This window comes from Gymnogyps californianus, chromosome 1, assembly GCF_018139145.2.
Source record: "Gymnogyps californianus isolate 813 chromosome 1, ASM1813914v2, whole genome shotgun sequence".
In the NCBI taxonomy this organism is placed as follows: domain Eukaryota; kingdom Metazoa; phylum Chordata; class Aves; order Accipitriformes; family Cathartidae; genus Gymnogyps; species Gymnogyps californianus.
In genome coordinates, this window is record NC_059471.1 from 55,251,759 (window position 1) to 55,268,832 (window position 17,074).

The 17,074-nt window shown below is 37.2% G+C and overlaps 1 protein-coding gene across 1 annotated transcript in view; it reads left to right on the top strand.

Annotated features, from left to right (window-relative positions):
- The window catches only part of GPC5 (glypican 5), a 771,517-nt gene that overhangs the window by 21,549 nt on the left and 732,894 nt on the right, over window positions 1-17,074 (top strand).

Genomic DNA, 17,074 nt, shown 5'->3' on the forward strand with positions numbered 1-17,074 from the left:
CAGTCTTGTCAATTGTCTATTAATGTGTACTTATGCCTTAATGACCACTTGATTGGACAGGATGAGATGGTAACTTTGTACAGGCTTAGGAAATTGTCCTTCTGGTCACTCTCTTGTTTTTAACCTGTGAAGCTAAAATGATTAACAGAACAAAAACAACTGCCTAGGGTCATAAAATGGGCAGCAAAGTTGACTCTGGGATCCTAAACCTTCCCTTTTTGAAATTTGGCCATCTAATGCTAAAAACAAGTTTCAGTTGCTCTCTGCCTTCTGGGAGTATTGCCATTTAGCCTGCCTAACACAGCTGTCAATGGGTGTCATGATCAGGAGATCGTTGCTAAAATGTGCAAAGAAATCTCTCTCCCTCTCTTCTGTCTTCATTCTTCCTTCCAACTTCTGTATATTAGCTGTCTTTTTTGCACCATAATAGTATAATGTGTTGTATGCTTTGCTGACCTAGGACTGTAGACTCTGTAGAGCTCAGTAACCAACTGTACTTTACTTAAGTGAGGGCTGTACTCTCTGCTTTGGTGTTTTAACACCTCCTCCTTTCCCCCACCCCTAGGAAAAAAAACAAAACAACAATGCACAAAAAACCCCATAGGTATCTAGATAACATACTTGTGCAATCCCAAGATTTCTCAGTCTTCACAAGAATGGGATTTAAGTGATATTTAAGTGAAGTTAAGTGAAATCAGGACCCAGAAACTACATTTCTGTTGCTTTTATGTCCTGAGGGGCTCAATCAGTGGGGTGTTTTCAGAGTGCGTGCAGTGTACATCTCCCCCGTAGGTGAGTTCTCCCTGAAAGACAGGGATACACGCATGCCTTTGAGGAGAAATGGTTGTGCTTCCCTCGGGTACAATCTGAGCAGTTTTTCAGGGTGTGGGTTCTAGGCCCTTCTCAGCTTGTGAAGGTTCAAATTGTATCGCCTGCCAGTCCAGGAGGATGCCCTAAACACCAGTTCAGAGGCTAATGTGGGACATACACACTTTTCACTCTCCCGGTAATGCTATTTTACAATGTAGAAAGGAATTCAAGAAGCACTGACCCAAAGAAAGGAGCCTGCCTCTGTAGCCTAGTGATGATATGTCCTCCCTATAGAGGGATGGTTTCAGGGCTGCTTGAGAATTACAGTTTTTCATTGTTTTGGTGAAACACGTGTGAGCAGTTCTTGTTGCTGGAACGCAAGCCATCCTTCCCAAATAGCTCACTGGCTTTCTTTCATCATTTGCTTGTAAACAAGTATTTTTCAAAGTATATACTTTAAAGTATATATGTTTTATATACCTCATACACTTCATATATTTTTGAAGTACATGCTTTAGTACTTTTGTCTTTAATTTCCTTTTATGTAAAGAAGTATAATTGAGAGAGAATATTCTGTGGACTGTGGTAATATTTAGATTTAAAACCTTGTTTAACCTTGAAGTAGTTATTTGTGGAAAAACATGCTGTTGAACATACCACTCATTTTTGAAGATTGCTGCTGTTGCTAACTAAAATTCAAGCTAAATGATTTCAGATTCAGAAACCATACTAAGATGCTGCTGATGTTTTTTGCGTTTTGAACTCTGGGAACATAATAAGACATTATACCTGGTCTGAATTCAGTTTTGACTCTGCTTTGAGCAGACGTTTGGACTAGAGACCTCCTGAAGGTCCTTTCCAATCTGAATTACTGTATGACAGGGTGTCTATCTCAGCGTTCACCACCAAATCTTTAGGCATTCTCTTTATGTTTAGCTGAGGCTGGGCTGTGCAGCTAGGAGTGCAATTACCATTTCTGCTACTTTGGCAACTGGACAGACATCTCAGGAGTTACGCAGAAAGCATGAAGGGGATTGTTGGGGTGTGTACAGAGGGAAGCAGGCGTTGTGGACTTTGCCACTGTTGTCACCTGCCTCTCTTCAAAGTCTGTTGAGGTTGGATGCCTTGGCCTAAAAGAGGTGGACTGGATCCAAACAGAACAAATAGCAAATGTTTTCTCTCAGTTTCTTACATATTCAGTAGAGAGAGGTAGGCAGTTAAAATAAGTAATCTGTATCTGCCTATGGAGGTCTTCAGAGGTGTGTTTTCTCTCTGTATTAAATACAGTCTAGAGATGCTGAGGACTTCAGGATGACTAAGTACTTTAGAATGACTGTGTTCATGAAGTGAGGCATCTGTCTGCCTGTCTATCTATTAACTGTATGTGTGTGCATGTATCTTTATGTGAGAGTAAATATAGATATATATTGACATATCTTCGTCAGCTTCTAATGTGTGTTAAAATCCTGTGGTTCTATATTGTGGTAAGTGCTGCCTGCTGACAGTAACTCTCTATTGACAATTTTCAAACGGTGCAAAAATTCCAAGTCTCTTAGGACATGTCAAGCTACATGGTGCAAATTGCACCACTTGTGTACTGCTTCCTAGCAAGTACTGTTACAGTTTTTTCCTTACATTTCAGGGTGTTTCAGAGTGTATATTTTCTTTTCCACTGTGAATCTTGTTTCTTTTTAATAGCTTTGAGGAGTAGTAAGGGAACAGAAGGATAGGTGAGAGTGAAGTTAAATAAGATATTAATCTGGTAAGTGGGAGATATATTATGGAGAGCAAGAAATCATTCTTCCCTTGGGAGAGGTGACTAGAGAACTTAAGCTGTATGATAATCATGTTTCAAGACAGTTATTTTGATAGGATAACATTCTTGCACATCTCTGCATTTTTAATATTTATTGAGATGAACTGAGAAAAAGATTGTGAATGCTGTACAGGGATTGCCATAACAGCTCCATTCTAGTGGTAATCATAAAAACAAATGCTTTTTTAACCTTTATTTTATATGCTGTAGACCTATATATATAAATACACACACTCCTTTTGCACAGTACTTAGATATTACTCAAAGTTCACACTGACCCTTGTCTACTCCAAACAAAAGGGGAACAAGCAGCACCAGGGTCAACCCTTGTATAGTCACAGTGCAGTGCCAGTTTTTGTGTAGGGAAAAAAAAATCCCTACAGTTTGTAACTACTCGGGGAGGAATTGAATAGTCATCTAAGAAGCTGGTGATTTGGAGTGGGTTGGAGCTCTGTGCAACAGAATAGCAGATCTTGTGTCACTTCACCATTTTTCCACACAGAGCTCATAACCCTTTACAAAGTGGCAATGTACGACATAGAAAAAGATAGCAGCTTGTCTGGTTGAATGGGAAATTTAGAGAGAATAATTAGGTTGTAGAGTCTGAAGCAAATGGACTTTTCTTTGTGCTACGATATTTGGCAACTCTAGTACTGTAGAATTGGTACGAATGTGGCAATCTGTCACCAAAACAGTGGACTTGGCAAGCGTGCCTCTGTGAGAAAGAGGTAATAAACTGCATTCTTCAATACAGCATTTCCTGACACTTTTCCTGCTACGTAGGAAAACTCTAATGCCTTTGTGATGTAAGTTCTGGAGTATATTGAATCAGGTTTTCCTGATGCAGTTTCACGTTCTTCTGTGAAATTATTACTACACAATAGATCAATGTCCACTTTATCCTGGATCAGAATTAAGTGAAGTCAAACTGTTATATCATATTGTTTGAGGTCATAGTACAATTACTACATTTAAATATGATAAAGTTGTAGTCAGTAGCTAAAATAAATTGTGTGAACTAGAAAATGTATTGAAATTTTCTGAGCTGCTTTCTCTGGTGGTATGGTAAGCTATAAGGAATAATGGAATATCTGTTCATCCTTGTAAAACTAAATCTGCCCTGGCACTGATTCAGTTGTTTTCCATTTGTGAAGTTTTCTGAAGAATTATTTGAAGATCAGAAAACTTTCAGCAAGAGCTGCTGTATCTCACTTATGGTTTCAAATGATACATTGCCCTCTAGATCATCTGCAATGCGAAGAAATACTTTGAAGTTCCAACATTTTCTTCTTTCTCGGCTCCATAATCCTTTATATTTTAAGTGTGACATAAATAAGCTAAAACCCAAATACCTGTGAATCCCAACTTCTATTAATTCAATGATACTGAATGATTCTATTAAAAGTCAAAAAAGTGGACAGGCTAAGAGACCTGATTGTCGCTCTGTTGTTATATTGAGGGATGAGGGTCTCAAAAATGTCTCTGGTTCACCAGAGTTATGCTCCTTGTTCTCTGTTGCTCTGCAGACCTTCCCCACAGCTATGATCATGTTCCCCTACGGACTGAGGAAGTAGGGAATTTTAATAACACAGGAAAATGATTATATCCACTGGTTGGTCTAAGGAGCAAAGCTGTTATACAAACCTTATTAACTTCAGAAATCATCTATTCAGATGGTATTTTGATTCCTTTATAATACAAAGGCAGGATAAACAGTATGCTAGTATAACTTAGAATTGGACCCAGTATGTCTATATGTACATAAAACACAGCATTAAGGGGCTGTTTTAAGTGCAGAAATCTGGAGATTTAGATTAATACTTAAAATTTCAATATTAATCCTGAGTTTTATTTCTGTATTGCAAGGAAGTCTTTTATCATTCTAGAGGGATTTACTTCTGTTGTATCTCATTCTTATCTTTTAGATACTTATTTGCATACATGTATGCTGTTCTGCAGTCATTCCTGGGGTATATATACACAGGGATTTAATGGACTTCCGTAATAACAGTTTTCACCACGTCAGTCTTTTCTTAAATTGTACTTTTTTAGCGTGCACTTGTGATTATGGATTCTTGTCTCAACCTATGTTTATTTATCATCACTTAATTATTTCATCTAGTTGCAATAATACCTGAGTTACAATTAAGCTGACGTAGGTACACTGTTCAGACTCACATACTCGGTGAATACTAAGATTTTTTTCATATACATATTTTTTTTAGTACCCAGCTAACTATTATTTTGGTTTATGTCTGTGTAACACAGTGATCAGTGTAGACATATGCTAATTTAGAATTTTTATACTTTATGTAGTGCTCATACATTAGAAAAAACCTGTGAAGTACAAATTTAAAGCATAATTCCCTTGGGAGCAGTGGCTATAGAAAGTTTGCATTTTCACAGAACTGTGGTGCCTGCTTCCTGCTTATTCTGAGAATTTTGGGAAGCTGATTGGTGGCAAAATGTAGAAGTTTGAAAGAAGACTGAAATCCAACAGAAGAAGATGACAGTATAAAGTTGGTGGTTTCGAATTAATGTTTAGTGTTGTTTCAAAGATAGCATTTTCTGTAGCCTTTTAGGTTTCCAAGATTTCCAAGTACATGTGGAAAAGTTTTCACTTAGTATTTTTATTCTGTTAAGAAAATGAAAAAAAAAAAAAGTCAGCAAGTCCAATCTTGTTGAAAGACAGAACTCAAAATAATCTTGGCAAGTTGGACACAAAGTCTGAAAAACATGTTGTTCAGTAGGAACAAATGCAAGGTGGTATGTTTAAGTGGGGAGAAACAGTGGAAGTCATAACAGGATGGGGGATAATTTGCAATGGATCTGTTCTGTACGAAAAGTTCTGGGAGTAATGATGGATCAAAAGCTGACAAAAGTCAGCAGTTTCATGCTGTTGTGAGATAGGCAACTATCGTTGTAGGATTCTTATACAGACAGCAGAGATTTGTGAACTGAAACTTTTCTGTTTTGCACTGGTAAACTGGAGAACTGTGTTCAGTTTTGGGTAGTTTACTTGAAGAAAAGACATGGACTAATTGGAAAACAGAGAAAAAGTATGCTCTAAAATCTAAACATGTAGCTTAAAAAAATGGACAACCCTAGTTCCTTTAAAATGAGAAACCTAGGGAAGAATGACACTATTTCTCACAAAAAATAGGTGACAACTACGCAGAAGAAAGTAGTTATCTTTACTCTGTCATGTAGTAGATAAAAACCAATGGTTTCATACTGTAGCAAAGAAAGTGTAGGCTCAATATGAGGAAATATTTTCCAATGACAACATTAAAATGCTTTTGATTAAGCTTTTTGGGGTTTCCGTGTCCACAGGTCTTAGAAACAAGCTGCACAAGACAACAGCTGCCAAGAATTATGTTGTAGATATGACTGATTCTGCTTTGGGGGCCAGGGGTTAGACTAGACTGCTCAACAGACTTTTCTCAGCCTTACAATAGGTTTAAAATGTGATTTACAAAGACAGGTTAAAGGAATTGAATGTTTTACCTAGTTTTAAGCTTAATCTATGGGTGCTATGCTTTAACAAAAAAGGGGTTATTCATTATTTTATCTCCAAGAAGATAACACGGTTCTCTACTATAACATAACGGGATGGACTGCTTCAGTCAAAGATGCTTGCAGAATGGGTTTAAATTTAGAATACTATATTTCAGTATTAAAAGAACATTAATTTGTTCAAAACTTTGTACACAATTTTTTTTTCATTATTTATTATTCTTACAATGGAACTGTTGTGTACAGAGCTACTAAATCTGTCACTTGAATAGATACTTAGTAATTATGCTATTATGAACTACATATTCTGCATGGGAAATTCAAGGAATTTTGCAGTTTTTAGACTATAGACAGTCTTATTTTTACCTCAGTTTTTTTTCAAATTGCATCTCAGTGAACCTGGCATACTGCGTAGGAGAAATGGAATCACGTACTGTATTTTCAAAAGCTTTGTGAGAGGTAAAACCAATTTTCTTTCCCAGCAAAAGTAAACTAAAATTTTCTGGTTTTAGGTGGAATTTTTAAAGATAGATATGTTTACATCTAAAGCAGGTAAATCTGATTGCATTTTAAGTGACTTTTTAAATTAGAAAACCGTCTTGTCAAAACAGCAAAAAGGAAAAGTGAGGGAGGGTGGAATTGCATCAAACTGGAATTAATCAAATAAACATTAAAATACATTATTACAAAATTTAACAAACTGAGTACTGACTTTTCCTGTAAATAACTACACCTGTACTTGAAAAAGTAGATGATGTGTAATAAAGAGAGAATTAAACCAGGAAATCTGCAAAAAAGAACTGTACAGTAAACATAAACCTGGGAGGAGAATTTTCCTCCTGGGGAGAAAAAAATCTGAAGTTATTGCTAGACACCTTAGGGCTTGTCAAATGTCGCTACAAACCTATGGTTAGACAACTGAACTGAGCCCAGTGTCACCCTTGACTGTAATGAAAACTTGGACCCTTAGTTAAATTTTGAATATTTAGATGCCTACACTGAGGTGTCTGAAGCTGTGCCCCAAGGTGTATATTATACACACAGAAGTACAGCCCTCAGAAGTTCCCTACTCTCTGAAACCTTACAGCCGCCCTGTCTAATGTAGCTCAAGGGCGTGAGTAAGGTCTGGGAAGACAAGCAGGTTATTGAGCAATAAGCTAATATTTGAGTTTCCAGCCTATCAACTACTTGGAGGTGATTGCTTTTATCCTGAAGTAAATGAAAGCTGGGTTACTGCTTGGAGCGAACTGCTTTCCTTCTGCCAGAGGTAGAAACGTGCAAGTAGATTCTGTTCATGTAATGTGAAATCTATTGTTCACCCCTTTGCTTATCATGTGGCGATTTGCTTACATGCAAAATAGGAAGTGATTATCTACCTTTCTTTCTGTTCTTTTTCTGGAATGAAGCAGAAAGGTATGTCTGCGTCATGTAATGAAGTAGGTGGCATAGTGATTTTAACAGTGGAATTGAAACAAACTTTTACTAACATTAAACGGGTCATCAGCAGGCGTGGGTAACTGTACTTTGAGTCTTAAAAGTGCTATTGATACAAGTAGGGTCAATTTTTAATAAATCCACAAATCTCAGCTAGCATTAAGGGATTGAACTTAGGTCTGTGCAGACTAAAGGAGTGCCGTGATAGAGATCTGCTGATCCTGGAGTTCCAGAAGAGAATGTTTTATATTCACTATTTAAGTGCATTTAAAATGCATATGCATAGCAGGTCACAATACAGAATGCTACAGATTTACTGTAGATCAGCTGCATAGCCATTCAGCACATGTGCAGTAGCCATTTATGTAGGATTTTTGGATAGTGTCTAAAAATACAGCAGATTACTGAGGAGAGTTGGCTATTTTCTGGGTTATTTATTTTGCAGTGTATAACTCTTAGACTTCCCTGATGCAGCTGTTCTGGTCTGTATAACTACTTAATATTCATTGGGACGGAAGCAAAGTGAAAAATTAGCTCTGTAGTTCAGTGGTAGGGTACTCATCTGCCACAAAGGAAGGTTACATGCTGCTGCTCCAGTGAGTATTCCTAATTATTTGTATAATCTATAAATAGTCTGCACTGGCATAGTTTCACCTGCCAGGCCTGAATCACTTTAGAACAAGTGTTTTTCAAGGCATGTATGAACTCTGGGCTGGATATACTTCCAGTTGTCTAGGTCTCATCAATTTTGTTGCCCTTTTCAATGAATCTGCTACAGTCACCAGGACTTTAAAAAGAAGAAATTATGTGCTGAATGGGAGCCAATTAACTAACTTCTCTTAAAGAATGAAGAGAGATGCATCTAAATTCCAGTGGATGTTCCCCTCCACTACCACCACTGTGATAGGTGTGGGCTGGCTGCTTGTTTTGAATGAGATAAACTTGGGCAAAGTATAGCATAGATGTTCTGCAGGATCAGGCTTATTATGTGGCTGAGAAAATTTCTTTCAAATCAAATTAATGTGTCATTTTTGTACTGGAGTATAGCATGTCTTTGTTCTGTGCTTGTGTAAAACGCATTATGTATTTATAAATATATTTATTTATTGTTAGATGTCAAAAAAATAATTAAATATTTGAAGTGTTCGCTGTTCTTTTTGTTGGACCTACAAGTTCTTTGTGATTTGTAAGATGGGATAATGTAGTGATAATTTGCAAGGTTTGTAGATGTACAGAATGGGACTAGAAATCATAAGTTATAGCATGGCTTTGCATTGTGCTCCCATGATGTCATGACAATTTTAAATTTAAGTAGTTTGTAAGCTAATTTTCTTGCTTTTGCCTAACACAGTTTTAACCTCATGTTATTTTAAACAAATTGCTGGTAATGTAAAATATCTGATTGTCACCAATGCGTATTTTGTTTTGTCACTCCTGATATGTTACTTAAAAGCTGCAAGCAAGAATCCTGTAAGCAAAGTAAGGCCTAGTTCAACCATATTAAAATTCTATGTACATTTTAATTTGCTTTCTGCTGTGTGACTGTGTTATACTGAAGCTATTACCTGGCTCAGTGGTCCCCACAGACAATTTCCCTTTCTCATTCTGATTTTATTGTCAGCATAGTACAGGAAACTGCAAATTCAATTTTGATCAGTCCCATGAGGGACTTGATTCTTCATGACTTATTCTTGTTGTTTTAAAAATAAATTGAAATAGCCATCTAATTTAAGGGTTTCCTTCAAAGTAGAGGATTAAAATCTGTAATTTCTTTTATGCAAGGGCTTTTCCTTTATTATGTTATTAGGTAGAAGCTAATATTTAAGGAAATTTTGTAGTGATTACCCCCTTGGGAAAGATTTAGTTCTTCGATTAATATTTCCATTTTATATTTAATGGTTCGTTAAGCTGGCTTTTTTTCTTTCTTTTACACCTGGTGATCATAAACCTGCTGTTTTCTTTTAAAGATAATGTTTTCTTGAGTATTTATTATAATTTAAGATTTAAATATAGCCCTTGTGCACTCACTGCACTTAGTTCTTACTGTGGAACAGGTTAATGACCCCTTTGGTTTAAAGAACTTTAATTTTGCTTCCTCTCTCTGTGCTGTGTTACTGTGAGACAAAATAGCCAAGAATGTGGAAGATGAAATAGTGCAAAGTTAGAAGGGATCATGAGGAGAAGAGAAGGTAACTGCGTAAGAACAAAAAAGGTTGGTGATATAGTGCAGTGTGACCCTCCCAGAGGCAAAGGTGTTAACAGTAAATCATTGGGATGAGATTCAGGGCTTGATTCAGCTGAACAACAGGCATCTATCTATTGCTGGTTTAGCTGTCATAGAGTGTCCTGTCTGTCCTCCAGGCCTGTCTCTACAGAGAGGTGCTGGTCCTGTTTGTCCTCTGTCGTATCTGCTGGTCCCATGGAGGATGTACTGCATAACCTTGAGAAAAGCAAATGACACTATATTTTGGGCAAAAGATTCAAGTTCACTCTTTCAGACTGTAGATGTCCACATCTAGTGTCTACATATGAGGTAGGGGCATTTGGTCCTATAATAGCCAAAGGAAATAAGATCAAATATGTCTATTTTAAATGGAGTTAAGTAACTCCAGTGACTACACCTGTATTAACAGTTTTTACTTACATAAACTGTATATAGTGTATATTTATATTTTGAAAGTAAGGGACTAAGTTATATTAAAGCCTTAGACAATGTCACCATTACAGAACAGTCACTGGAGCCTGAGGGGGAAAAGATAAAAAAAATTGCAATACAAATTGCTGCTCTTCAGGAACACCACACTTTTTGAATTAGATACAGAACAGACAAGGTAGTAGGGTGAAAAAAAATTATGATCGTAGGTTTGTTCTTGCTTCTAACTACAGATTTGCTTCCCTAGCTGAAATAGTTCTTTCGATACTCAGCTTCCCTTCCATGCAGTTGCTATGGTACCTAATGCAACTGGAACAGGAGCATACTGTCAAGCAGATTTGGGAAGATGCACTGAGTCTCAAGCTTTTTGCATATCTTCTTAAAACTCAGCTCCTCTTATAAAACCAATCAAGAGAACTTATATTAGTGACATAAATAATTAAAAATATCCATGTCAATTAAAGAGCTTTAAAAAATATCCAAGCATCAGCATATGTCTGTGTAATGATCAAGGCAATCAACTGGGGAATGGTTTAAAAAAAAAACAAATAAACAAACCAGAAATGAATAAATCCTAAAAAGCCAAACCTTAGAGAAGTAATGAGAGAAGTATAGAATTAGGGCATTAGGAAGAAAGAAGAAGAGAGAAAGGGGGAAATAGGTGTGGTCTTTTTCATTTCTTCTTTTCTATAGAACTTTACACCCTCAGTTCCCTCACCTGTGCAGTGTACAATCATAACCAACCGTCCTTTCTTGAGGAGATTACAACCTAAAATGAATCTAAGTATCAGAAAGGAAGGGGGAAGTCAAAGACAGTATTAAGAATTCAGTGTATCCAATTAGTCAGCTGGTTGTTACAGAGAATCTGGAAAGTTTCTTTTGTGCTCTTCAGATGAGGACACTACTACTTATGTAACCTGAAGAAAAGAAAATCTGATTGTGTTTTAAAGACTATGATTCCTCTCTTCTCTGCATCATCTAGCTTTAGATTTCAATGAAACACATTATGACTAGAAACTGTAAGGAGTAGTTCCCTAACTTTGTCCATTTATGTGCCAGTATCTTCTGTAACACTGAAAGAAGGCCAACCATGGCATCTTCTCACTGTGTATGTTGAGCATTCAGAACAAGTGATAGTTTTTTGACTTATCATATGAAAATGTAAAATCTCATACAGCGTAAGAACAGCATTACAACATTTTCCTGAAAAGTTAAAATGAAAATTCTTAAGACCAAGAAAAGTCTATTCGATATTCTAGCAAAATGAAGCAAGAAAAACATTCTAAATAGAGCATGTCAAGTTTAATTCAAAGTATAAGTAGTTTCTCAAAAAAAGCTGCTAACCTCCTTCTGTTCCCATAATAATATAGGAAAAAGTAGAAGTGGTTACTCTGACTCAAAACTTTAGAGCTTGTACAAATTCTGGGGAAAAAACATGTGCTGTTTTGCTCTACAGGCTACATCTAGATTTTCCATTACCTTAAGCTTCAGAAGTCATCACTATCTGTTTAATATGGAGATGCAGTGTTAGTGGCATTCTTTTGCTGTCACTTTGTATCCACTTTCACAGAGTAAATACTCAGTTATCTGAAGGACTCAACATATGAACCAGTCAATGTGAGCTATTAAGTAAATCTATACTGGTAAATGCATCTGCTAAGCAGGGTGATCTCTGGCCATCAGGAGGCACCCAGCTTGGTTGAGGTGCATATGCAATATCCATGCATAAGCAGTATCTAGGCCAGTGCTTCCACAGTAGACTAACCACATCCATGTGCATAGCATTGAGCTGTACCATTTGCTGCCCTTATGGTCTGTTACATGTGATTATTTTCACAGGTTTTCTTTTTTGCTTGAGGATGTCTGAAATAATGCTGATAACCCATCAGAGTAGTGTTTTTAGAGCATGGCATCAAATGTATGTGTTGTATGCCCTTGGGTGTGGTGTTGGGGCAAACGGTGATGCTTGAGTGGCAAAGGCTGCTGGAACAGTGATAATGAACTGTATAGGCTGGAGGGAGCCAAACCCATCTATACTGCTTTTTAGTCCCAGGTCCCTGGAGTGAAGTAGGGTTTTGTTTCAGTGGGCACAAATTGGCTCACATCAATCTTAGGAGCAAGCTGGCATTTAGACAATACAGACGATCAGGGTAGATGGGAATAAACTAGGGAGCTAACTTGCTTGGCCTTGTATATGTAGCTATGCTCTGATTAGTATTCCAGGAAACTTTTGACAAGGTCCATCAACAAAGGTATTTAGTAGACAAGATAAACAAAATAAAAGGTAAAATCCTTATATGACTGAATAAGGGAGGGGGGAGAGAAAGAACAAGTTAACAAAAAAGTATGGGAAGAAACGGTTCATTCTTACAGAGGAGGGAGGTCACCAAAGCGTTCTTCAAGGGTGCGTGCTGTTCAACATAGAGGAAAAAAAACCTGGAAGAAGGAACAAAAAGTAAAGCAAGTATGCTCATGATCATAAGTTATACAGGGTAATATAGAAGAGAGCCAAATACAAAAAGTTGCGGAAAGGCTTTACAAGACTGGCTAAACAGGAATTAAAATGGCAAACAAAATCCAGTAAAATTACATGTCAAGTGATATATATGGGGAAAATACATCCTGTTTCTTGTATAAAATTATAGTCTCTGAGTTGACCAGTAATAAGATCTCGTGATTGCGATAGGTAATTCTGTGAAAAATGCAGCTTGATGCTCTGTAGCAGTTAAAAAAGTAAATAGCATATTAGGAACTGTTAGAAAAGGAGCAGATAGAAATGCAGGAACCATTGTATGTTACATAAATCCATGTTCTCCTGCATCTTGAATACCATGTGCAGTAGACTACTGACATAGGCTTTGAAATCCCTTGTCATTGAAGCTCTATAACTTCTAAACAGAAAAATCCCTCAACATCATCTGTCAGTAAAGTTATAGTTGTCGTTTATCCTTTCTTGGGGAAGAATGAGAGATTTGATGACTTCTCAGAGTTCCTTCAATCTATATTTTGTTCTGGGATTTTATTTTTATAGCTTATCAGTAGCTACAATATTCTGGGCACTAAAGAGATCTTTAATAACTGAAGCCATAACAACAGCCAGTGTCTGGGAGCTCAACAAGATGGACTCAGATGAGAAATAAGCCATAAATTTTAATAGTGAAGGTGATTAGCCACTGGAACGGGCTATCTATGGGGATGATAGAATATCAACCCTATCTCAAGTTCTTCGGTTCAGGTTTAGCATCAGCTTTTGAAGATGTGCTGTAATCAAATGCCAGCCACTGCCCTATTTTGTAAAGAAATATTTTGCAGGCCCACGGTGTGTTACAGCAGTTAGATTCTACGATCCTACTCTAGTCTTAAAAATGATGAGTGTGAACATATGAAGGCATTCATCGTAGTACAGTATGGCACTAGAATGGTTCCTTGAAAGATGAATAATGTCAATTTAATCAGAAAACTGAATACAGTCTACCCCACACACATCCCCCCCCCAGTTTTCTTCCTCAGGCAGAGAGTTAATGGAAGACCACTGAGTTATTCAAGTTCTTAGTTCAACTAAGTGGGATTTAGTGTGGTATGTGTAAGATGAAATTCTTCTGAAGTATAAATATCACATCAAGTGTTTACGGTTGTTTTGGATTCTCTTTGCATGCTTTATACATTTTTTAAGGACCTTAGGACCCATGCATTTTTGTATACTTAGTGAATCCTTTCTGGATTGCTAGGCTTAGGGGTATCAAGTCATGTTACACATTTAAGTCTTGAAGTCACTTTCACTTATTTCTTTCGACATCACAGTCTGTACACCACTGACCTTATTGCTCTGTGTTGTCAGTTTTTGTATAATTATTCATTAAGGCTTTTTTTAAAAACAGATAATGGCCAAAATTTCTTCCATTTCTCTTTGCACTCTTCACCATGATTCATACAGTCTAATTGAATTTGGCTCCAGCTTCTAAGCAAGTAGTATTTAGAGCCTGAGATCCATCAATGGAACTTCAAACCATCAAGTTTTACAACTAAACAGGACTTTAAAGATTTTGGCAAACGTTTTATTTTTTGGTCACAAATTGAGAAAGGTTGTGCATGACAACTACTTTATTTCCTACCAAGCTAAGATACTTTCAGCATCTTGAAATCTTGCAACACTGTTATTCACCATGAAGAAACAACACCTGCCCCCCCCCCCCCAACTCCCCCCCCCGGAGTCCTCTTCAGGTTATCAAATGAAATCCGTAGCATAATACAGGGAAAGAAGAACTTGGGAAGCAAGCTGCCATGATTTATTATTACTTGTTAAATGAGTCTTTACCCTAGATGAAATAATACTTTGCCTCCTTTCTTTAGCAGGCTAAAACTTAACATGCCTTATAAGTTACCTACATATTAAGTGAAACCAGGTTATTTTTTATGTATGATTCTCTAGTGAATATTATTTTGAGCTACTGTTCGTGTTTGCTTTCCACTTTGTCTTTTGTGATTCATGACTCTGTTACTATGGTAAGTGTATAGGATTGAGAACATGCCTAGCTGAAGGAGGTAAACAAATGCTAGGATGACAAAATATGACTTTTATATCAAGTATCATTAAAATTCTAATTTTTGCTTGATTTTATTATATAAAATAAGTTAGGCAAAGGTTTGTAGATAGAGATAATTTCTCTTTGATCTGTATTGAGTGGATAAACTTTCAACTACGTTTTTTGAGCTCTTAAAAAGGTATTACCTCTATCTACAAATCCTGGTCTTATCTGTCATGAGGTCACCAGAGTTGTAAGAACAGTACAATATTAGATAGTGTACTTTAGATATATGAAAATTAATCCAAAGAGAAAATTCTTGTACTCAATACTGTCTCAATTAAGTTCTACTTCAGGAGTTTTTGAAAGAGTGTTTTGCTTTGTCCTCTCCCAGATCTATTTCCAACACCGGTATCTAGTTGCCCTGTGAAGACCAAGGCCTGTTCTAATCTAGTTGTTAGTATTAACCTAGTAAAGTTATGCCTCTGGGACCTTTGAGAAATGCATTAAGTGAAAGGACTAGCATTTTTACTTGTGATTTACTTTTTTGTCTTGTTGCTTTGATAAGTTTTCAAAAATTAGATGTAGCAGCTGCTTCTAAGTATTTACCTGGTGAGAGCACAATGGTAAAAATCTTCCCTGATGCTTTAATTATGCTACTTTTATGCAAACACATACTTTGTCCCTTTCCATTCAGGGAGGGAAAAGGTGCCTACCTCGAAATGGACAGTAGGGGGACTTGGACTCTGTTCTCTGTACTATTAATGTATTTTATTTTAAACAGCCAGTGGATTCCAAACAACAGTAGAAACTGAAATGCTTCTAACACTGACATGGCATCCTTGTTCTGTGTCTTCAAAGCAGGGACTAAACCAGTAGGACTTTCTGTCCTTATCTGAGTTTTTGATGATTAAGCTAGAGCTAGGTTTCTTCTGCCTGCTCTCCTTCCCGCCCTGAGAATCTTACATCCCAGGCCAGAGGGTAGCTGGCTGAGCTTTCACAGGAGTAGTGGAAGGTGTTTTCTCCCACACTGCTTGATAGTCCCAAGGAGGAGCCCCATCTGGTTCTTTCCAGATTTAAAGAAGAGAATTTGTGTGTTTCCAGACTGAATCCAACTTAATGTTTGGATTGGTAGTATCAGTGTATGTACATTAGTGGTTTCATCTATTTATCTATCTATTTATTTATTATAAGCTTAATACAGCACCAGGGTTTTTTCAGTAAGTTTTAAGTAGTTTGATTGGAAACCTGATTATTCTTTTAAAATTATACCATATCAGAATGATAGTTATCTTTCAATAAAGTGCTAGACTGGACCACAGTGTTCAATCCTTAGTAATACCATAGGTTTCCTACATGAACTAAGAAGTCATTTAGTCACTCTGGGGGAATACAGTCTGTGTAAGGCCTACCTAAACTTTGAGTTAAGCAACTAAAAGTGTAGCTGGATTCTGGACAGTGATACAGACCAACTACTTTTCAACACTACCTCAGTATGTGGGTGCCTGAACTGAATAGGTATGTCTGCTCTTGGATGTATTTCTGCTTAGAGAGGAGAGAAGGAAGTAAAGCTGGGTTGTTAGAATAGAGGACAGGAGAACTCTGAAAGTCTGCTCTGCAGTCTTCTGTGGGTGCACTTACATTAGCAATTTAGGTTGAATTAAGAGACCTCTTTTGAAGGGATTCTCCCAGCTGTCGTCACGGACTCCGCTTTGGTTTGCATCACTCAGCAGTTGCACAGTTCACAAGCTTGACTCCTTACAGGTGAATCTAAACTGAAAGATGCCTTTCAGGATTACATCTAGTTTTCTCCAGCTACTAGTGGGCATGGGATCTGTGGAACTAGAATTGGTCTGAAATAAAGTCCAAAATTCAAGTAGTGTGAACACTGGATCATCTGCACCAGCTATTTCACACTGTAGATCCATTCCTATTACACCACAGAGCTTGCTGATGTACATGGTTTAACCCCAGCCAGCAACTAAGCACCACGCAGCCGCTCCCCCCTCCCCCCTCCCAGTGGGATGGGGAGGAGGATCCTGGGGAAAAAAAGTAAAACTCATGAGTTGAGATAAGAACAGTTTAGTATTAAAGTAAAATAAAATATAATACTAACTAAGAATGATAAAAATATAATAATAATAATACTTGTAATGAACAGGAATATAAAAAAAAAGAAAGAAATAAAACCCAGGAAAAGACAAGTGATGCACAATGCAATTGCTCACCACCCGCTGACCGATGCCCAAGCAGTGAACCACCCCTCCCAGCCAACTCCCCCCTGTTTATATACTGAGCATGACATTCTGTGGTATGGAATAT